This window comes from Macaca mulatta, chromosome 7 (assembly GCF_049350105.2).
Source record: "Macaca mulatta isolate MMU2019108-1 chromosome 7, T2T-MMU8v2.0, whole genome shotgun sequence".
In the NCBI taxonomy this organism is placed as follows: domain Eukaryota; kingdom Metazoa; phylum Chordata; class Mammalia; order Primates; family Cercopithecidae; genus Macaca; species Macaca mulatta.
Genome location: NC_133412.1, coordinates 11,376,416 through 11,399,876, shown reverse-complemented (window position 1 = coordinate 11,399,876; position 23,461 = coordinate 11,376,416). Strand labels below are relative to the sequence as shown.

At 41.3% G+C, this 23,461-nt stretch overlaps 1 protein-coding gene across 4 annotated transcripts in view; it reads left to right on the top strand.

Moving 5' to 3' along the window:
* The window catches only part of KATNBL1 (katanin regulatory subunit B1 like 1), a 66,961-nt gene that overhangs the window by 5,858 nt on the left and 37,642 nt on the right, over positions 1-23,461 (top strand). For 2 of the 4 annotated variants that reach the window (XM_077939076.1, XM_077939074.1), the window contains exon 2: positions 23,004-23,183. The exons of the other annotated variants lie outside the window; for them this stretch is intronic. The gene's annotated coding sequence lies outside the window, so the exon portion shown is untranslated. The remainder of the gene's footprint in view (positions 1-23,003; positions 23,184-23,461) is intronic. 4 annotated transcript variants of the gene reach the window in all.

Sequence of the window (23,461 nt, the reverse complement as noted above, 5' to 3'; positions counted from 1 at the left end):
TTATATTGATGTTTTATGAGTCATTATACTTGTTGATCTATGTTAGTTAATTTGGTGCTTTCTGGAAAATGTATTTAGGAATATAATGTTTTTTAATTAAACACTTTAAACCTAATACAAATGGTACTTTTACTAGGAGCATAGCATCCACTTTTTAAATTGGAAGGGTGTAATTTGACTTTTCTTTTTTTTTTTGGAGACGCAGTCTTGCTCTTGTCTCCCAGGCTGGAGTACAGTGGCAAGATCTCGACTCACTGCAACCTCCACCTCCTGGGTTCATGCTATTCTCCTGCCTCAGTCTCCTGAGTAGCCGGGATTACAGGCGCCCACCACCACGCCCGGGTAATTTTTGTATTTTTAGTTGAAACGGGGTTTCACCATGTCAGCCAGGCTGGTCTTGAACTACTGACCCAGGTGATCCGCCCACCTCGGCCTCCCAAAGTGCTGGGATTACAGGCGTGAGCCACCGTGCCTGGCGTAATTTGACTTTTCTTTGCCAGGTTCAAATGTTGTATTTACTCTTTCTTGCTCAGCTAAGTATTTTTTTCACTACCAGCTTAATACCCCTTAACTTTGGAGACTTCGGCATTGTATTTACCATTCTTGTTCTTGCGGCATCATGAGGGTAGAAATGAGAGAAGAGGTATTCTGAAAGGACTCCCTTTTTGGCTTCCTGTAACCACGCCTCTTTCATTCAGTTTTATATACTGTCTGAAATTCTTTTTGCCTTGAGCAAGTCACCCAGAAGCCTACCACCTATGCATGAGTCATGAGGTGCTCATTCTAGCATCTCCTCTGCTCACTAGCACACTCTTAAGATGCACAGCTTGGTGTTACCGTGGGAAAGGCACTATTCCTGTAAGTCACAATGCTAAGCCTGTTAGTAACTAAGTGTTCTTGGGCAAGTCATTTAATATCATCTGAAATTATCTCCAAGGTCCTTTACAACTCTGAGAATCTGTAAAATAGTTACTTTTGGAGGGAGTTCTTTGGGGAGGAGGGAGACCTGTGGGGAGGAAGCCTCTGGATAGTCTTTGACATCTTACTGTGATTCATCATAGATTATTTCTTCTAAAGGCATTTTTAAAAGCTATTTATATGATAGGGTTGAGGAAGAAATCTTAGGATGGAATTTAAAAGCCGATAGAATATAAGCTTCAGTACAGCAGGGATTTTTGTTTTGTCCACTGATGTTTCCCTAGTGCGTAGAACAGTAATTAGTCTGTAACATGTATTTAATATTCGTTGAACGAGTAAAGAAATGAAGGAATGGGTTGCTGGGGAAAGACGAAGTTTGTTGGAGTACTGCGCAGATGCTCCGAGTATCTTGAAGGAATTAAAAATACAAACCAATCAGAGTACAACCCGTAATTCCTACAATATGAAAATACCTCCCAGCAGTAGCAAAGCGTCTGTTGTTCACTTAATTGCCTTTCAGAACTATTAAGCGATTACTGCCCTGGCTGCCCCTCTTACTCACAGAGTAAGATTTTGACCATCACCACATACTTAAGTGCCAGCTTGACATTTCAGTATGCGTTTTACTCTTACTTTCAAAAACCTATGTCCTAGCCATTCCCTGTGCCACTTAATATAATCAATAACAGTACATTTACTGTTGTAGCAAAAATGAATTATGTATATTGATTAAAATTTGGCCTTTCATCCATGGAGGATTCATGGCACAGCAGTTAAAAACTGGCCGTCTTCAGGCACGGTGGCTCACGCCTGTAATCCCAGCACTTTGGGAGGCTGAGGTGGGCGGATCACAAGGTGGAGAGAACGAGACCATCCTGGCCAACATGGTGAAACCCCGTCTCTACTAAAACACAAAAAATTAGTTGGGTGTGGTGGTGGGCACCTGTAGCCCCAGCTACTCAGGAGGCTGAGGCAGGGGAATCACTTGAACCCGGGAGGCGGAGCTTGCAGTGAGCCAAGATTGCGCCACTGCACTCCAGCCTGGCAACAGAGCGAGACTCCGTCTTAAAAAACAAAACAAAACAAAAAAAACTATCCCTCTTCACCTTCCTGTTCCACAACTGCCATATAAATAATCGTCAAGAATAGTTTTTTCACATGTAATTCATATACAGAATTTCTCCGTAAGTCTATTTTGTCTACAAGATAAAGTCCAAATTCCTGACCTAGCATTCAGCGACTTCTGCCTTTTAGCCAACCTACCTTTCTATTCTTTTCCCTTAGAGTGGCCTGGACTCAATAATTACTTAATTATTGAATAGTTGGTATAGAAAATAAGGAAACAAAAAGCAGTTATTCTTGCCTACAAAATATGTTCCCAGTTGAAGAAAGTCTGGCAGATGGTTTTTCAAGAAGCCTGTATGGGTGGCATTCATCATTTGAGTGAATTATTCATTTAGTGAAAAATAGCATTAGAGACAAGAATTCCTTAAAACTCCATGTAAACAGTTTTTTCGATCCTTGTCAGCAGACCTGTTGGCAACTCGGTAATACAGTCTACCCTCAGCATCCATGGGTTATCTGTGTGGAAGCCATGAATACGGAAGGCTGACTAGGGGACATGATTATCCACGAATTTTGGTATCTGAGGTGGTCCTGGAGCCAGTCGTACTCAGCTACTGAGGGAAAACTGTAATCAGAAGGGAATTAAATATGTGTATCTAGTGACATCAGTTTACATTGCAAGTAACCACTTAGTGGGACTGACTGAATCATTCTGTGACCCACCGCATTGCTTGAACACTTCATCAGTCTGGATGGACTAGGTGATTTTGCAGTAACAAACAGCACCCAAATCTCAGTGACTTATTTCAGAGGTTTATTTTTCCGCAGTTCATGTTACATATGAACTGTCTGGGCCAGTGCTCCTAGTTTTCCTTGCTTAGCAATGTGGACAGGGGAGCCTTAACTTTCTGGCCTGTTGTTGGTTACCTGTTGATGGTTAGAGGTAAGGTAATGGGAGTGAATCACACACACTGGCTCTTTTTTTAAAAAATTAAGTTTTGGGGTACATGTGCAGAATGCGCATGTTTATTACATAGGTAAACACTTGCCATGGTGGTTTGCTGTACCCATTAACCCGTCATCTACATTAGGTGTTTCTCATAATGCTGTCCCTCCCATAGCCCCCCACCCGCCAGCAGGGCCCGGTGTGTGATGTTCCCCTCCCTGTGTCCATGTGTTCTCAATGTTCAACTCCCACTTATGGGTGAGAACATGCAGTGTTTGGTTTTCTGTCCTTGAGTTAGTTGCAGTGAGCTGAGATCGTGCCACTGCACTCCATCTCAAAAAAAGAAAAAGTAGATACCAGAATAGGTGTATCTATTCTAGGTACAATGAACATAGTTCGTGCTCTCATGGAGCTAGCAGTCTAGTGAGAGGTCGTAGGCAATAAGTGCATAAACTGATTTCCAGATGGTGATAAATGTGGTGGGGGAAAAATACAGGGTACTGCTATAGAGAATGATTGTAAGTGAGGGTGGGGTTATTCTTGATTGGGTGGTGAGTGCTTGGGAGGAATATTTTAAGCAGAAAGAATGGCTCAGCCACAAAATGAAAATAAGTTTGAAAAGTTGAAGGACAGAAGGCCAGTGTGGCTGGAGCATTTAGGAAACTATTATAGTCTAAAGGAGTTGGTGGTTTGGTCTAGAATGGTGGTAATGGAAATGGAAAAAATGGACAGCTTAGGAATATTTTATAAAGGCAAAGTCAACAAATTGGATGTAGGTAATTAAGGAAAAAGGAAATCAAGGATGAATCCTTTATTTCAAGCTTGAGAAATTGGGAGGAGGATGGTTCTGTTTACTGAGTTAGGGACTGTTGGAAGGAGCAGATTTGAGCGGGGGGACATTAAGGGTTCTATTTTTAATATGTTAAGTTCAAGAATAGATGACTGTTGGATATCCATGTGGAGTTGAGTAGTAGGCAGTTGGAAATTTGAATCCAGAGTTTACGTGAAACAATATGATGAGAGATTTTATTTTATTTATTTACTTTTATTTATTTATTTATTTATTTATTTTGAGACAGAGTCTTGCTCTGTTGCCCGGGCTGGAGTATAATGGCACAATCTTAGCTTACTGCAACCTCCGCCTCCCGGGCTCAAGCGATTCTCCTGCCTCAACCTCCCCAGTGGCTGGGATTACAGGTGCCTGCCACCACGCCCAGCTAATTTTTGTATTTTTAGTAGAGATGGGGTTTCACCATGTTGGCCAGGCTGGTCTCGAACTCCTGACCTCAGGCGATCCACCCACCTAGGCCTCCTAAAGTGCTGAGATTACAGGCCTGAGCCACCGCGCCTGGCCGATATTTTATTTTTCAATGAAAGTTAATATGTTAATTTTTGTTATAGTTAAGTCTTGGACTTAGGAGTCGTATTTTCTTGAGCCTGCGTATGATTCTTCTGTTGGAGAAGAAGGTGTTCCCTAAGAGAAGAGGCATTTTCAAACCTTAATACACGTTCTGATTTCAGCCCAGGAGATATGGTGGTGCCCAACCACGGTAACTGATAGGGATGTGATATAATCCTTACAAGTTTTGGAACAAGAAAGGTTTAAGAACCGTTGTTATAAAAGGATTTTGAATGTCTCTAGCATCATTTTTGTTGATTTTTTTAATTCTTAAAGGATGATCTACCCTTTTTTCCAAGGCTTAGGTTATACTTAACCCTGCTGACTTCTTGTACTGTAGAAATTAGGCACAAGTGTCATAGGGTGGTGACATTAGTCCAAATAATGAAGATAGAGTTTTTGAATTAATTTATATTAGCTCGTCGTTTTGAGAGTTGAATACTATTTTACTGGTATATCTGCTCATATGCAGAGAGTCTTATCAGTTTTGAAAGAATCAGAAATACCTTTAGTAGGCAAACAAGGGTCAAAACTGATCCTTAAAGTGACAGTGTTTTATGTATGTATGCATTCATCTCATGTGGGTGATTGGTTCCAGGACCTCCCAATGATATCGCAATCCTAGGCTGCTCAAATCCCTGATATAAAGTAGTGTAGTATTTCCACATAACCTTTGCACATCCTCCCATGTACCTTAAATAATTTCTAAATTATTTGTAATATCTAGTACAACGTAAATGCTGTGTAAATAGTTGTTGTATTATTGGGGGAATAGTGACAAGAAAAATAAGTCTACATATTCAGTAGAGATGTATTTTTTAACTAAACAGTTTTGATTGGGAATTGGTTGAATCCACAGATGCTGAACCCACAGATACAGAGGGCCAATTATATATATTTTTCCATTTTTGAGTCCAAGAAGACAGGTAAAACAGAATCGAGTATTTTTTACTCCCTGTTGAATATTTCCAGAAAATACTGAGTTATTCTAACAGGGAAAGTAAATTGGAATTTGGCGAATTCACCAAAACATGCTAGAATAGTCATAATCATCTACTTCTAGGTGTAAGAAGCCCTAAGTCTTCCCAAAGATTCAGGTATTTATATAGCCATTTAAGAAAATATTTATATAATACTACTAATACATTATAATTAAGTTAAAACATACTTGCGCATTATACAAACTTCAAAAGGCCCAAAAGGGAAAAGTCTTCTCCCTTTACCCCCCAGCCACACATATCCTCTCACTAGAAGTGACCTTTGTACCCAGTTTCTCTTGTATCCTTCAAAAGATATTTAGTGAATATACAAGTAGTCCCTCACAGACACACACTTTTTAACCTAAGTGGTAACATAGTGTTTTGCTACCTTACTTTTTTCTCCCTACTTTCCAGTATAAGGCATAGTTATGTTTTAAAAAAAACCTGTAGGTCCGCAACTATGGATGGTGATAAACATCTACCTAGTTCTCTAACTTTATTTTCCCACTATTAGTCGAAGTTCCCTAATGTAGTAAACTCAGTAGACTTGATTAAAACTGAGGAAGAGGCCGGGCACAGTGGCTCAAGCCTGTAATCCCAGCACTTTGGGAGGCCGAGGCTGGCAGATCACGAGGTCAGGAGATTGAGACCATTCTGGCCAACATGGTGAAACCCTGTCTTTACTTAAATATAAAAAGTTAGCCAGACGTGGTGGTGTGCACCCGTAATCCCAGCTACTTGGGAGGCTGAGGCAGGGGAATCGCTTGAACCTGGGAGGCGGAGGTTGAAGTGAGCTGAGATTGCGCCACTGCCCTCCAGCTTGGCGACAGAGCAAGAGTCCGTCTCAAAAAAAAATATATATATATCTGAGGTAGAGGTAGTAGGAAAGCTAATTCTCACTTGGCATCTGTTTTGTAATTTTTATTTCAGGGTATCTCACTCATAAGAAAGTTGGAATTCAGTTTGATCTAAATTGATTGAAATGATACAGTATTGTACCCACTTAATCTCCAGACCTATCTTTATTTTCATGCTTGATCTGCTTCCCCAAGTTTGACGTTTCTCAAATCAGCTTTCAGTGGGAAACTGAATTAAGAGAAGGTGGGCTGGGCCTGGTGGCTTACACCTGTAATCCCAGCACTTTGGGAGGCCAAGGCAGGTGGATCAAGAGGTCAGACGTTCGAGACCAGCCTGGCCAATATGGTGAAACCCCATCTCTACTAAAAATACACACACACACAAAAATTAGCCAGGCGTGGTGGCACGCACCTGTAATCCCAGCGACTCAGGAGGCTGAGGCAGAAGAATAGCTTGAACCCGAGAGGCAGAGATTGGAGTGAGTCGAGATGGTGCCACTGCACTCCAGCCTGGGAGAAAGAGGAAGACTCCGTCTCAAAAAAATAAAAAGAGAGAGAAAGTGGTGTGATCAATCATTCAGGAAATAGTAAACCGTTGAGATAACAACTTTGAGTTGTTCCAAGTATGTGAGACGTGAAGCCAGCTGGGCTTCTGGGTCGTGTGGGGACTTGGAGAACTTTTCTGTCTAGCTAGAGGATTGTAAATACACCAATCAGCGCTCTGTGTCTAGCTAGAGGATTGTAAATGCACCAATCAAGATTCTGTAAAAATGGATCAATCAGCACTCTGTAAAGTGAACCAATCAGCACTTTGTAAAATGGACCAATCAGCAGGACACGGGTGGGGTCAAATAAGGGAATAAAAACTGGCCACTGAGCCCCAGTTGCAACCCACTCTGGTCCTCTTCCACACCGTGGAAGCTGTGTTCTTTCCCTCTTCACAATAAATCTTGCTGATGCTCACTGTTTAGGTTCGCACCACCGTTAAGAGCTGTAATACTTGTCATGAAGGTCCTCCAGCTTCATTCTTGAAGTCAGCGAGACCACGAACCCACCGGAAGGAAGAAACTCTGGACACACCCAAAGGAACAAACTCTGGACCATGAACCCACCTGAGGGAAGAAAGTCTGGACAAACCATTTTTAAGAGCTGTAACACCGTGAAGGTCCATGGCTTCATTCTTGTTGTCAGCGAGACCAAGAACCCATGGGAAGGAGCCAACTCTGGACACATATGGAATCAGGATGAGGGGACTTAGTTTTATGATTTGAATATTTAATAGTGTCAGGCTCTGTTAATTTGGTAAATCTATATTCTGTTGTTTTTTTTTTTTTTGAAACGGGGGGTCTTGCCCTGTCACCTAGGCTGGAGTGCAGTGGTGCATTCTAGGCTCACTGCAACCTCCACCTCCTGGGTTCGAGGGATTCTCCTGCCTTAGCCTCCAGAGTAGCTGGGACTCCAGGCTCATGCTACCACACCAGGCTAATTTTTGTATTTTTAGTAGAAACGGGATTTTACCATGTTGGCCAGACTGGTGTCAAACCCCTGACTTCGTAATCCGCCCACCTCGGCCTCCTAAAATGCTGAGAATACAGGCATGAGCCACTGCGCCTGGCCAGTAAATCTATTTTCTTTGTAGGAATAAACCTAACAAGTGTAGACAATACAGGTAACCTGATGGGGTACCCTTTTGCTGCACAGTACACGAGTAGCACTGCCTGTATTTGTCTCTGTTTCTCTTTACTCTTCTTCCAGTGTTCACCTCCTCCCCAGAATCCATGCCCCATTTAATTGACACATTCTTTCAAAATGGTAACCTTCAATCAGATTAAATGGGATTAAATGAGTGCAAAACAAAACTAGCAAGGTCAACAGAATGTATCATTGCTGTACCCATATAATAGTTTCTCATACTTTATAAAAAGTACAGTTTAACATTCCATTTGCCTTGTTACTTTTTGACTACAAGTCTTTGCTGCCCTTGCCGGTCCCCCTTCCCAATTCTTGACTAAATATACCTAAAAAAGGAATATCGCATTTATGGAACTGTGTAATCTTTCTTTGAATCTGGTTTAACATTAAACTATGGGGTTTTTGTTGTTGTTGTTGGGTTGTTCTTTGTGATAAGTACCACCTGCTATACACTGGGTCACATGATCTGCTTAGTGCGAAGTATTTTTTGGGAACACTTTTATAGTAGTTATGGAAATAAATTTTACACATTGATTAAAATGTAGAGAAACACTCATTGAGATTACTCAGCAAGTCCTGCTGGACTAGAGGCTGTTACTTTCTGTGAAATGACTCTCTAAATATCTTTGCTTCAAACCACTATCTACTATTTCATAGTTTAAGAGCAGTTTTTTTTGTTTGTTTGTTTGTTTTCCCGGAACTCTTAGATAAATCCTCAGGGATATCTCAGTGCTTGACATGTTGTATCATAATTGCTTGTTTGACTCTTTCTCCCACTAGAAACTGTGGGATGATGGTGAGAATTTCACAGCAGGAAAATTTGGGAAGTTTAAGCGTCTGAACAGGAGTTAGGTAGGAAAGTACTACATGCTATGATGTAGCTATATATACCACCAAAAATTCTTAGAATGGTTTAGGTCACTGAATTTTATAATTTTACAATTATTTCATATTCCTTTACATAAGTTAAGAATTTGTATGTTGCAAGGCTTAAGAAGTTTTAATTTATCAGTTCCTATTAGCATATTGTCCTCTTTTTGTGTCAAGAAAGGAAACTCGGCTGGGTGCGGTGGCTCACACCTATAATCCCAGCACTTTGGGAGGCCGAGGTGGCGAGTGGATTACCTGAGGTCAGGAGTTTGAGACCATCCTGGCTAACATGGTGAAACACTGTCTCTACTAAAAATAAAAAAATTAAGTGGGTGGGTGTGGTGTGGTGGCCTGTGATCCCAGCTACTAGAGAAGCTGAGGCAGGAAAATCTCTTGAACCTGGGAGGTAGAGGTTGCAGTAAGCCGAGATCATGCCACTGCACTCCAGCCTGGGCAACAGAGCGAGACTCCATCTCAACAACAACAAAAAATAAACCTCATTCTTTTATTTAAAATGTAATATTTTTTACTGTTAAAAATTGATAAAAGCCAAAGACAACAATTCAATCTTAACCTTATAGAAAAATAAACAGAAAAAAGGAATGTAATACCACTATTTAGAAATAACCCTTATCCTTTCATGCTTTTCTCTGTGCTACATATGCACATACAGAAACATACAACAAATTTAGGAACTGATATTAAAGTTTGCTGATACCACGAATCATGTTTCTTACACCAAAGGCAACTTGCCTCAAAGGTGATGTTTGTGTATAACTTGATAATAGCTAACATTTACAGAGCGATTTACAGACATTATGGTAAGTGGATTATTTAATCCTCACAGGGTTATTCTGAAAATAGGAGGTTAGGTAACTTGCCTAAGATGGTACATAACTAATAAATGGTTAAAACAGGACTAAAACCCAGGTAGTCTGACTCTAGGACTTATATTTCTCTGTCACACTATACTGCCTAGTCTTTTCAGTTTAAACATGTAAGAAAAATACAACTTCACATTAAATTTTTCAAAAGCAAACTAAAACATGACATTGTTCATCGTTTGTCAAATTTTCAAAGGTAAAAACATTGACAAGAGAGAATCTTGCGTTATCATGGATGCAAATGGTGGTTCTCCACCTCTAGTAGCAGAAGTCTAAGTTGGAAAAACCTTTGTAGAGAGCAGCAGTTTCTCTGCCACATTTGCCAAGCTTCTTAGTTCCCAATGTAGTGAAGACAGCAATTGGAAATAGGAATTTAAAATACATTGTTTCCATGAAATTAATTGTATAGCTTTGGGTAGTCTGGACAAAGGCAAATGCCTGAAAAACTGTATATCAAATAAGGTGTAGGTAAGACAGCTAAACATAAATGAAGTAAAACTATAACAGTGTAGGATTTTGTACTGATAATGTATCAAGTTCTTGAGCCACTTTAAATAAGCCCAAACTAGAAATTATAGATGATGCATTATACATCATGTTTAGATTCCTTTCTTTCTTTCTTTCTTTTTGAGACGGAGTCTCGTTCTGTCACCCAGGGTGGAGTGCAGTGGTGCAATCTCGGCTCACTGCAGCCTCTTCCTCCAGGGTTCAAGTGATTCTCCTGCATCAGCCTCCCGAGTAGCTGGGACTACAGGTACCTGCCACCATGCCTGGCAGGTTTTTGTATTTTTAATAGAGACTGGGTTTTGCCATGTTGGCCAGGTTGGTCTTGAACTCCTGACCTCAAGTGATCCGCCCACCTCAGCCTCCTAAGTGCTGGGATTAACAGGCATGAGCCACCATGCCCAGCCATTTTTAAATTATTTTATTTTATTTTTGAGACAGAGTCTCGCTCTGTCGCTCAGGCTGGAGAGCAGTCACGCAGTCTCTACTCACTACAGCCTCCACGTCCTGGGTTCACGCGATTCTCCTGCCTCAGCCTCCCAAGCTGCTGGGATTACAGGTGGGTGCCACCATGCCCGGCTAATTTTTGTATTTTTAGTAGAGACGGGGTTTTGCCGTGTTGGCCGGGCTGGTCTTGAACTCCTGACCTCAGGTGAGCCATCCCACTTGGTCTCCTGAAGTGCTGGGATTGCAGGTGTGAGCCACCACACCTGGCTGATTTTTAGTTTTTAAATTGATATGTTTAAGATACATGTGTAACATCTTTTTTTAATGAATCTTTTTATTTTCTTTTTTCTTTGAAGCCAGAATGTGCTTACCCCTTTCCACTTTTTATTATTTTGAGACACATTTTAGATAAGCATGCACACATAGTTTAAAAAAATCAGATACACATTGATTTCTCATATAGCAAGTAAGGTAAAGATTTATAAATCAAATGTTCATAGGCCGGGCGCGGTGGCTCAAGCCTGTAATCCCAGCACTTTGGGAGGCCGAGACGGGCGGATCACGAGGTCGGGAGATCGAGACCATCCTGGTTAACACGGTGAAACCCCGTCTCTACTAAAAAATACAAAAAACTAGCCGGGCGAGGTGGCGGGCGCCTGTAGTCCCAGCTACTCGGGAGGCTGAGGCAGGAGAATGGCGTGAACCCGGGAGGCGGAGCTTGCAGTGAGCTGAGATCCGGCCACTGCACTCCAGCCTGGGTGACAGAGCGAGACTCCGTCTCAAAAAAAAAAAAAAAAAAATCAAATGTTCATAAATCACAAAGTTACTTTTAGGACCCTAAATTTATTTCCATTTATTATCAGTTTCCATGTTGCCATAACTATTTTGTATATTCCACAAAATAGAATTGCTTTTGAGGAATGCAGTGTGGTTTGGAGAATTCCCAATACATAGTCATTAGATAGTTAAAATTAAAAAAAAAAATTATTCGTGGGTGTTCTTTTGTTTTTTTGGGGGGTGGGGGTGGGTTTGAGATGGCGTCTCGCTCTGTCGCCCATCCTGGAGTGCAGTCATGGGATCTTGGCTCACTGCAACCTCTGCCTCCCAGGTTCAAGCAGTTCTGCCTCAGCCTCCTGAGTAGCTGGGATTATAGGATACAAGTGCAATTTTGCTACATTGATATATTGCATGTGGTGAAGTCAGGAGGTTCAGTACATCAGTCATTAGAGCAACACACATTTTACCCATCAAGCAAGCTTTCATCATCCACCTTCCTCCCACCCCTACCTCTCTGACTCTCCATTCTGTATTATTCCACACTGCTTTCATATGTACATATTATTTTAAGTGAGGACATGCAGTATTTGTCTTTGTGTCTGAGTTGTTTTACTTGAGATAATGGTCTCCAGTTCCATCTATGTTGCTACGAAAGACATTATTTCATTCTTTTTTAAGGCTGAATAGTATTCCATATTGTATATATACCATATTTTCTTTATCCAGTCCTCTGTTGATAGACATGGGTTGATTCTATATCTTTCCTATTATAAACTGTGCTGCAATAAACATATGAGTACAGGTGTCTTTTGGATATAATGATTTATTTTCCTTTGGGTAGATACCCAGTAGTGGGATTGCAGAATCACATAGTGGTTCTATTTTTAGTTCTTTGAGAAATCTCCATGTTGTTTTCCATAGAGGTTGTACTAATTTACATTCCCACCAATAGTGTATGAGTTTGTTTTCTCCATGTCCTTCTCATCTGTTACTTTTTGTCTTTTTAATAGTAGCCATTCTGATTGGTGTAAGATGATATTTCATTGTAGTTTTAATTTGCATTTCTGTGATTAGTGATATTGAACATTTGTTCACATGCTTCTTGGCCATTTGTCTTCTTTTGAAGAATGTCTATTCATGTCCTCACCCTGTTTTTTAATGGGATTATCTGGGGTTTTTTGTTCAGTTGTCTGATTGTCTGAGATCCTTATAAATTCTGGATATCGATCCACTGTCAGATGTATAGTTTGTAGATACTGTCTGTTCAGTTTGTTGATTCTTTGGTTATGCAGAGCCTTTCCCTTCCCAACCTAAGATATATTCTGGGATGCTTCATTGCTTCTTAAATTTAGATGAACTGCTTCTGCGTTTTTAGTAACCTGTATCTATTCCTCTTTTATAGCATTCATTATTCATATTCATTGACTTCCTTGTCATTCGTCCCCACTAGATTGTAAGCTTCTTAGAAATAAGAATGTACTTCTTATTCATCTCTTGACACATAGTCGTGCTGAATCAGTACATGCTGGACTGAATTCATATACTTCCTTTTAATTGTTTGAGAAATGAACCCTAAAATACCAGTACTGAAACATACAAAGGTAACATTAGATTTTCTCTTTTGAACAAAATTTGTGTGTGATATTAATGAGATAATAAAATATTTTTGTTTACTTTTTGAGTAAATTTCAGGGAACAAAGGAGAGGGAAGAGACATTTAGTTAGCTTTGTGCCATCTTTATTAAGTCTTATTGTTTAGGAAACTGGCTCCTCTCTATCAAAGAGTAAACGGGTTTTTTTTTTTCATTTTTTTCATTTCATTCATTTTAAATGAATGACTATTTTATAGTGACCTCTGATCATATTTTGTGATACCAGGTTTTTTAAACCTTTGATACTTGACAGACTTTCCAAAAGCAAAATTACAAGTTCTAAGATCAGTCTTTTTGCCTCAGACTTTTTTGGATATTGGGTTCCCTGAAGTCCAAGAGAGACTTATTAGGCTTATTTGGTGTTAGATTTATAAAAGGAGGCATTATCAAATGTGAGGTGGTGTTTAACTTTCTTTGGATTATACTTATATAGATGTGGTATTAGTATGTGTTCCAGGGCCGGGCGCAGTGGCTCACGCCTGTAATCCCAGCACTTTGGGAGGCTGAGGTGGGCGCATCACCTGAGGTTGGGACTTTGAGACCAGCCTGGCCAGCATGGCAAAACCCCATCTCTACTAAAAATATAAAATTAGCTGGCCATGGTGGCACATGCCTGTAATCCCACCAGAGGCTGAGGCAGGAGAATCGCTTGAATCCAGGAGGCAGAGGTTGTGGTGAGCCGCGATCACACTACTGCACTCCAGCCTGGCAACAGAGCCAGACTCTGTCTCAAAAAAAAAAAAAAGATGTGTTCCAAGTTGTATGAAATTCCTAAAATTCTGATGTCTTAATTATTATTAATATGTCAGTTATGAATTCTATTTTACATTTTTGTATGCCACAAAAGTAACCAAATGTCCTTGTCAATTGTGCCTGTCCTGAGATTTTTGTCGTCCACAATTGTTTTGCTTTGATTCTTTCCAAAAAGCAGCTGACAGTCAGCTATAATCCAGGGCTTACTTCTTTGGGGAGTTCATGAAAAGGACTCTTGAATGCAGACCTCTGATAACTTTGGAAATTGTGCCATGAGACTAGAGAGAAAACTTCCAGGACTAACCAAAAGGCTGATGTGTTCATAAAAATTACTAACCCAGTATGAAGCAGAGCAGAAACTGATTGCATGGACAGAACTAATGGAGAACTGAAATGATTTTGTACAGCTTTTTGTTTGAAATACTGCTGATACTTTATGTTTTGTTTTTCAGAGTCTGGAAAACTTTTTTTCTTCCCCCTTTTTGAGACAGAGTCTCACTCTGTTGCCCAACCTGGAGTATAGTGGCACAGTCTTGACTCACTGCAACCTCCACCTCCCAGGTTCAAGCAGTTCTCATGCCTCAGCCTCCCAAGTAGCTGGGATTACAGGCATGTGCCATTATGCCTGGCTAATTTTTATATTTTTAGTACAGATGGGTTTTCACCATGTTGGCCAGGCTGATCTCGAACTCCTGTACTCAACTATCTGTCTGCCTCAGCCTCCCAAAGTGCTGGGATTACAGGTGTGAGCCACCGCACCCAGCTCATTTGAGCTATTTATAGCCTTTCACAGCTGAGTATACAGAATTTGAGGTGAATTTCTCCAGAATTCATAAATTATTTGTGAAAACTCTTTTTTTTTTTTTACATGGCATCTCGCTCTGTCACCCAGGCTGGAAGGCAGTGGCGTGATCTTGGGCCACTGCATCCTCCACTTCCCAGGTTCAAACGATTCTCCTGCCCCAACCTACTGAGCATCTGGGATTACAGGCACCTGCCACCACACCTGGCTAATTTTTGTATTTTTAGTAGATACGGGGTTTCATCATGTTGGCCAGGCTGGTCTCAAACTCCTGACTTCAAGTGATCCACCTACCTTGGCCTCCCAAAGTGCTGGGATTACAGGCGTGAGCCACCATGCCTGGCCTGTTTGTGAATATTCTTTAATTTGTGGCAATGTGGTTTGCATGAGTTCAGTAAGAATCTGTGTTCTTTTATAATGGGACACCGATGGAGGAACTGGTTATTTTTCCAGGACTTTGACTGAAATGGCCTTGTGATAGGTTCCAACCCTTTTAGAAGAGCCTATGTGGACAATGATTTTTGCTGTACTTTGTATGGGTAATCAGGCCAAGTATAGTTGGACTGAAGCTTATTTTACAGGTGGCTTGGTTCTGCTGTGATTTATCTTTGGTGGAAGTGGGGGACTGGAGAGAGAAATACTGTATTTCAGAGGAAAACTATAGTATTAGATTAGCCTTTGATTCCTGGGTAGCCATGTTGTTATGGGATCTCTGGGGTGTCGATTATTCTGGCCAGAACCTCTGTGGCTGCAGTGCCTTTGCCAAAGTTCTTGTCCTATTGTCCAGGAAGAATGAGGTACACAGGCAAGTGAAGGGTGAAGAATAATTGTATTTAGTGTTAGAACAGCTCAGAGGAGTGGGTAGCTCCTCTCTGTAGGCAGGTCGTCCAGTTGAGTGTTCAGCTCTTAGTGGAGAGGAGGCCCTGGAGAGAGTGGCTCCTCTCTGCAGTTGAGTCATTCTGACGTCTCCGCGGGTCTCTGAAGCACTCAGCACATAGGGCAGCTTCTCTCTTCCGCTTGGTCGTCTCTGCAGCATTCAGCGGAGCGCGTACTCCTCTCTGCAGCTGGTGGTCCCATCTTCTCCAGCTATCAGCAGAGAGGATACTCCACTCTGCAGCTGGTCATCCTCTCCTGTCATCTCTCTGCCATCTTTATCCTCTGGCGTCCGCCGCCCTGCTGTGACTGAGCCCAGGGCTTTTGTGGACCTCAGAGGGGAGGAACTACATGCCAGTTGGTCTGTGGGCTGCCATGGGTGGGCCCGGAAGAGGCACCGTGAGTCCCCATTCTAGTCATCGGGACTGGCAGCCCAGCCCCCTTCCTTCAGGTCCTCCCTGGCCTGAGGGTGGGGCCTTACTGGGGATCCCGCCCCCTTCCACCCAGGACTCTTGTCTGTCTCCCGCTGCCATTCATGGCCCTGGGGCTTGGCCTCAACCCTGCTCTCAGATTAGAGCAGGTGCTGGGAGTGGAGAGAGGCCAGGCAGTGGGAGCAGACACCCCTGAGCCTGCAGGGATGGGGAGGGGGATCCTTCCTGGGACGCCCAAGGGTGTAGACTGCAGAGGCGCCCTGGTCCTATGCCTGGGAGGACAGCCGCAGCTGCACAGGGGAGCTCCTACCCCGCCAGTTTGGAAGAGGCAGGGCTCCCGCCTGTCCCCAGCTAATGCCTGCTTCCTACAGAAGGAAGCCCAGGTCTGCAGCCATGGGTGCAGTGGCTGCAGCTGCACCGCGGAAGGCAGATCCTGCCTGTTCCTGGCTCCCCAAAGAGTACAGGGAGGCTGGGATCCACAGCTGCAGTGTGGGCGGCTGTAGCCCACCTGGGCAGGGCTCCTGCTTGCTCAGTAAAGCAGGAGACCTGGGTCTGCAACTGCAGGGGCATGGGGACCTCCTGTCCCAACTCAGAAGGGACGGGGCTCCCACTGGCTCCATGGAGTGTGCAGCCCCAACCTCTCTTCCCTGCTGCAACTGGTATGTCAGCAGCCACTGTCATCAATTTGGTCACTCATGGTATATAGTTGCCCACAGTGCCGCTCCTCAGCATGAAGCAGCCAGAAAGATCAATGACCAGACTTCCCATGATTGAGGGACTGATAAGTAGAAGGGAGGGTGCTGAAACGGACGTTTATGGTTTCTTTCAATAAACATAGAAATTGACCCTCCCAGTCTTAAAACTTTGAGAAAGTAACTCTTGTTTTTATGAATTCCTTTCTCAGGAAACCAACCGTCAGACCTCTCGGACAGTATCATGGAACTAAAACTTACCAGATCATAGCATCTGGACAGTGAGACACCAGGCCATTTATCTGTCATGATTGCCCAAGTGGCCACCTGCTTCCTGTTGACCAACTCTTCTTTCTTACCCCTCCCTAATTCCTGTTTTCCTGCATGCAGTTACATTTCTTCTCTGCTATATAAACTCCTGATTTTAGTTGGTCAGGGAGATGGATTTGAGACTGATCTTCCATTTCCTCAGCTGCAGCACCTGATTAAAGCCTTCTTCCCTGCATTGTCTCTGATTGGCTATCTGTGTGCCAAGCATCAGGACCTAGACAAAACCCCTGGTGTTCTGGTAACAGTACTTTGAGTGTGATGATTCATTCGTTCACTTAAGGTTATATCTATAGGTATACATTTATATTAACTAATAATCATTGACTTAAAATTTACATTGCAAACATAAATATATAAAATGCAGTTGCTGCCCAAGAGAAGTTTTGCAGTCTATTTGGCAAGAGGATACACACCTGGATTAGTTAGTGCCCAGTCATATCTTACCTTTAGGCCTTCAATTATTTGTAGATTGTTAAAAGTCTTAAACTGTGTAGTATTCACTAAGTGCAAAAAGAGATAGTGAAGGAAGAAATCAACGAAGACAGGGATCAAGAAGTCCTTCAAAGGCCGGCACAGTTGCTCTTGCCTGTAATCCCAGTACTTTGGGAGGCCAAGGCAGGCAGATCTCTTGAGCCCAGGAGTTTGAGACCAGCCTAGGCAACATGATGAAACCCCGTCTCTACAAAAAATACAAAAATTAGCTGGGCAGGATGGCAGGCACCTGTAGTCCCAGCTACTTGGGAGGGTGAGGGGGCAGGATCACTTGACCTTGGGAAGTCAAGGCTGCAGTGAACTGTGATCATACCATGGCACTCCAGCCTAGGCACAGAGCAAGACCCTGTCTCAAAGAAGTGTTTCAAAGAGGAAGATTTGAACTTAGTCATCAAGAGAGGCTACGATGGAGTAGAAAGGAAGGAAAGAGAAGTTTCAGAGAAAAGAAACACTTAGTTTTAATAAAAATGAAAGAGCTAGTTAAGCGGGAAAGCTGGGAATTTGAACATGGATCTGTTTGACCTAATCTTTTTAGCTGCACCAGCGTTTAAAAATTTGGATGAGTCTTTAACTTTTTACCCAGACTGTAAGTTGTGATACCTACCTGCATAGTAAGTGGAAGCTTTCCAGAGAGCTGGGAGGGGCAGAAGGAGCCTGGAGGCCTTTGCAAATTAAGTTTTAACTCCCATCGGCCTGACAGCACAGCATTACCCCACATCATTGCATACAAAGGGCATCCCCGGTCCGCAGGGTCAGACCCAGCCCACACAGCTGGGAGCAAACAAAACCGGTAGGGCTGGCCTTGGTAGTCACCAGTCAAAACAAAAATTCCAGATACTTTGAGGAATGTTTCTGGCAACTCCAGGATTGAAGAGTAACCAGTTTCCTGGAGACAAAAGAATGGATGTGGGCCAAGAGGCGCCATATTTCTCAGCTCTGTCAAGCAAATGCCAAGTGTCCAAGGAGTCTGAGTCTAGTGAAAAGCCATGGATAGCTTGTGCTCTCTGCCCCAATTTCTTTTAAGTCAGATTATTGAGGTATCCTTTCCATGAGCTTTGGCAGTTGTGTAATCATCACCACAATCAAAATACAGAACATGTCCCTCTCCTCAAAAAGTTTCCTCTTATCCTTTTGTAGTCAACTTCCTTCCTGTCTCTGGCAATCACTGATATTTTTCTTATCCATATTTATTTTTTAGAATGTCATGAAAATGAAGTTGTGTAATATGTAGCCTTTTGAATCTGGCTTCTTTCACTTAGTATTAATGCATTTGAGACTTACCCAGGTTGTCATGTTTATTAGTAGTTCTTTCTTTTTTATTGCTGAGTAGTTAGTCATTTCTGTAGAAAAAAATCGTCAATAAATCAGTCTAGGACAGTAAACATTTACCTCAGGTGGGGTGAACATACATCCCAGTATTCCTGGGACTGATCTGATTTATGCCTATTGTCCCAGCATAATTTTTAATAATAACTCCTTTTACTCTCAAAAGTGTCCTAGTTTGGATGATAAATTCTATGGTCACTCTAAACAAGGGCATACCAAGATGTGTTTATATTTCACTTGCTTTACAATGCTGTCAAATTTGCCTTCTAGAACACCATAATTGTATATATTTATATTTCTTATAAATATTATTGGTGATAATAGCAGTAATAACTTACATGTAATCTCATTTTGATTTTCACAACAATATTCTCATTTTGCATTTGAGAAAACAGATTTAGAATAGAATAAATGACCTGCCAAAAATCATGAGCTAGAAAGTGATAAAAACTGCATCCTCTGTTATATATTCAGCCCTTAATCTCTCATATTAATTGGGAGGCATTACCATGTATTGATTAAGAATATAGGCAATGGAGACTGGGTTCCAGTGCAGACTCTTACTTTTTTTCGTTGTTTAATCTCAGGCAAATTACTTAATCATTTTATGCCTTTATTTTCTTACCTATAGAAGATAATATGTCTACAGTGCCTACACCTGGCATATGGTAAATTTTTGATAAAGTCTCGCTGTTATTTTTAATGATACCGTTAACACCATCATAGTGGAATCTTTCCTTGGCAAAACGCTTTCTCCTCCCCATCCCCATATATATATATGTGTATATATGTGTATATATATATATATGCTAGAATGTTTTGTGTTTTCTCCCTTCTATTTTAAAACATTAATTGTTAATCTTTAATAGTAATGTCTCTAATTATGAAGACCTTCAGTATTTAAGAGGTGAAAGAGTAATACGATCTGAAGAGAAATGAGAGTATGTCTTTGATATTTAGATAAATAGTTTAGTCTTGATGTAGCAAAAAAAATTCCAAAAACTATGTGTCTTGGAAAGCTACATTTGTCAAATTTTATGTGTATCTGCTAGAATAAAAATAAGATAGGATGATGGCTAAGTTTGGGAATCATGGAGTAAAATTGTGCCAACTTCTTAGGGCCTTTTTAATGTACTTAAATTCCAGGAAATAGTTTAACGTGCAGCATATCCAAATGTACTTGAACAGAATAAAGCATCTGTTAAAATCTATAGCACTACTTGGGAAATTCTGTAGTAGTGTTTTACCATGAACACTATAGGTATTGATTGTATAGGTTGATTTGCAAGGACCAGGAGAAGACTGGTGGCAGGAAAATCAAATAATTGTTACGGTGATTTAGGCTTGAAGTTACGGGGCTGTAGTTCTGACAGTGGAAAAAGGAAGATCTGAATGGATCTGTGAAATATTTTGAAGGAAGGTTTTTTGTTTGCTTTGCTTTGCTTTGGTTTTTTTTGGAGACAGGTCTCACTATGTTGCCTAGGCTGGTATCAAACTCCTGGGCTCAAGTGACCCTCCCGCCTTGGCCTCCCAAAGTGCTGGGATTACAGGTGTGAGCCACTGTGCCCTGCCTAAAGGAAAATTTGAGAAGACTTAGTGATTTGTTAGGAGGAGAAAGAAGTCAAAACAACTCCCGTGTTTCCAGTCTGAGAGAAGTTTGCCAGTCATTTCAATTGTGATAGCTAGGCAGGGCAGCAAGTTGGCTTGACATTGAAGAAATTTGTTTTAGATGTGTTTACTGGGACCTAGCAGTGGCTGACCCAGGAGCCAAATACAAAGAAATTAAGGAAGACCTGGGTCAAGAGAAATAACTGGAGCCATGAAAGCATATTTCATCAATTTTAGTGGAGAGAGGAGCTGCTGGAGGAAAAGGAACCAAAAAAATGGTAAGGGAACAAGGAGACCTAGGACAACTGTGTCGTATGAACAGAAAGGGTCAGGGAAGGGCCACGAAGTGACAAAAGAGCTAAATGGTGATGAAGAATGAGCAATATCTTTAGAGTTGGCTTGTCTGACTTTGATGAGCATCATCAGTGCTATAAAGGCTCCTATATAGGTTTAATTCAAGATGCATTTTTTTTTCAGATGAGAGAGCAAAATAAAAGCAAGTTTACAAAGAGTTAAAGAGAAAATGGAAGCTAAAAAGCACTCATTGTAGAAATTTGGCAGGAAAGGGAAGCAGAGAAAGAGTATAGGAGTTGATCAGGGAAATCTGATCATGTTTGAAAGCAGAATGGGGGAATAAGTTCAAAGGGAGAAATCAAAGATTTTTAAAAAGGGTTTGTGGGAGCAAAGTCCAAATTGAGGTGAGAAAGCAAGACCTGAGAAAGTTAGATGAAGTTGTCCTAATCTTGGAAAAGTTAAAATAGATTCTTCTTATGAAATATTACCTCCATGTATTGGCGTTTCCATCTTTTTTACTTGTTTACTATAAGGAAGTTATGCGATTAAGCCATGTTTTATAAGACAGTGATCTCATTAAGTTAAAATATTTATTTCTTCAGATTATAAAAATAATCCATGTTTGTTGTAGAAAATAGAAAAACATATTAAGTGATGGTGGGGGGAACACCCATAATCCCACCAGCAATAAATAATTTCTGTTAATGTTTTGATAGACCTTTTTTGAATGGATAGATCTTACCTATATGTCTTTTGAAAAACCTGGATCATACTATGCATTTAGTTTTCTATTCTGCTTTTTAAAATACTGTTGCTAGCCAGGTGAGATGTTGTGTGCCTATAGTCGTGGCTATTCTGGAGGCTGAAGTGGGAGAATCTCTTGAACCCGGGAGTTCGAGGTCAGCCTGGGCAACATATGAGATTTTCTCTGTTAAAAAACAAGCAAAAAAAATACCACTGCTGTGGTTTCAGTGTGCGCTCCAGAGTTCATGTGTTGGAAACTCAATCCCCATGCAACAGTATTGAGAGGTGGGACCTTTAAGAGGTGACTGGGTCATGAGGGCTCTGTCATGAATGGAGCAGGTTAATTATTGTGAAAGTGGGTTTGTTATAAAAGTAACTCTGGCCCTTTTGCTTTCTGTTTTGCCCACTTATCCTTCTGCCTTCCACCATGGGATGATAAAGCAAAAAGACCCTTGCTAGATATGGGCCCCTCAGTCTTGGACTTCCTAGCTTCCAGATACAAAATAAACCTCTGTTCTTTACAAATTACCCGGTCTCAGCTATTCTGTTGTAGCAGCACAAAATGAGTTAAGACAACCATTATTTTCAGACTTTCCTCCACTTCACAAAACAGCCTTTGAAAAGTGTTTTTAATATTCCATTGTAAGCACCAGTCCCACTGAGATCAGCCTTGGCTTTCTTAGATCCGTTCTTATCACCTTCTTTTTTTAACCTGATCTGTATTGCGTTATGAAACATAAGAACTACAGATAATACGGTTATTGAAATGCTGCACATATTGAGAGTCTGGCCACTGAATTTAGGAGGAAGGAATCAGTACATATAGGCCCTAAAGATTATCCCAGAAAAATCTAATGTTTACCTTCTCTTCCTCTCTCCTTCACTGAAATCCTTTTTTTTTTTTTTGAGACAAAGTCTCGCTGTGTCGCCCAGGCTGGAGTACAGTGGCACGATCTCGGCTCACTGCAAGCTCCGCCTCCCGGGTTCACGCCATTCTCCTGCCTCAGCCTCCCGAGTAGCTGGGACTACAGGCACCCGCCACCACGCCCGGCTAATTTTTGTATTTTCAGTAGAGACGGGGTTTCACCGTGTTAGCCAGGATGGTCTCTATCTCCTGACCTCATGATCTGCCCGCCTTGGCCTCCCAAAATGCTGGGATTACAGGCGTGAGCCACCATGCCCGGCCTACTGAAATTCTTGAAGAAAAAAGTTCATGTTCACTCTTGCCTTCCATTGTTTACGTGGTAGCCGCCTCATGGGAAAACTTTTGATAAGGCCCCATGAATCTCCTGGTGGGCCTTAGAAAAGAGAGGAAAGGGTTACCCGTGTTAGATGAAGGAAGGATGGTGGATAGCTTATAGCTTATGTTCACCTGTCCACCTGTTGTTATCTCCTCAGAAAAATTAGTACTGTCATCTTATTTGGCTTGAATCTGCTATTTAAAGTTTGGTTATTCAGGATTGAAAATGTTTAGTCTAGTTGAGAACAAATTGAATTCAATTAATGAAAATAGAAATGTGGTTGAATGGCATGGATTCTACGTCCTGTGATCTGCTATTAACTGTCTTTGGGTTAGTTACTTGACATCTCTGGGTTAAAAAAAAAGTAGGCTAAAGCTTTTATGTTCTAAAACCCTTTTATTTCTTATTTTATGTATTGTATTATAGTGGTTATAAACTGTTTTCAACTTCAAGATTCTTGAGAGATAACTACACATACCCTTTGCCATAGTGGGAATGACTGTGTAGTAGTAACTGGAGGAGAAAGTTTCTTTGTACACAACCATGCTTTGATTTTTCAAGAAGAGGAATGAAATTGCCTTGTGAAATTACAGAGTTAAATACAATGTAAGTGATAAATATATTGTAGTGTATTAATGGAAAAAGAAAGCTTAACTTGATCTTGAGCTGTAACTTAAGGTGTTACAAACAAAAGTCCAGATGTGTTCCATTCCTGTATGATGAGTTTTTCTCATTATTTTAAGTAGATATGGAGTATGTGAACACTTCGAGCTGTTTAAATCTTTTTTTTTTTTCTTTTTTCGAGACGGAGTTTCGCTCTTGTCACCCGGCCTGGAGTACAGTGCTCACTGCAACCTCTGCCTCCCGGGTTCAAGTGATTCTCC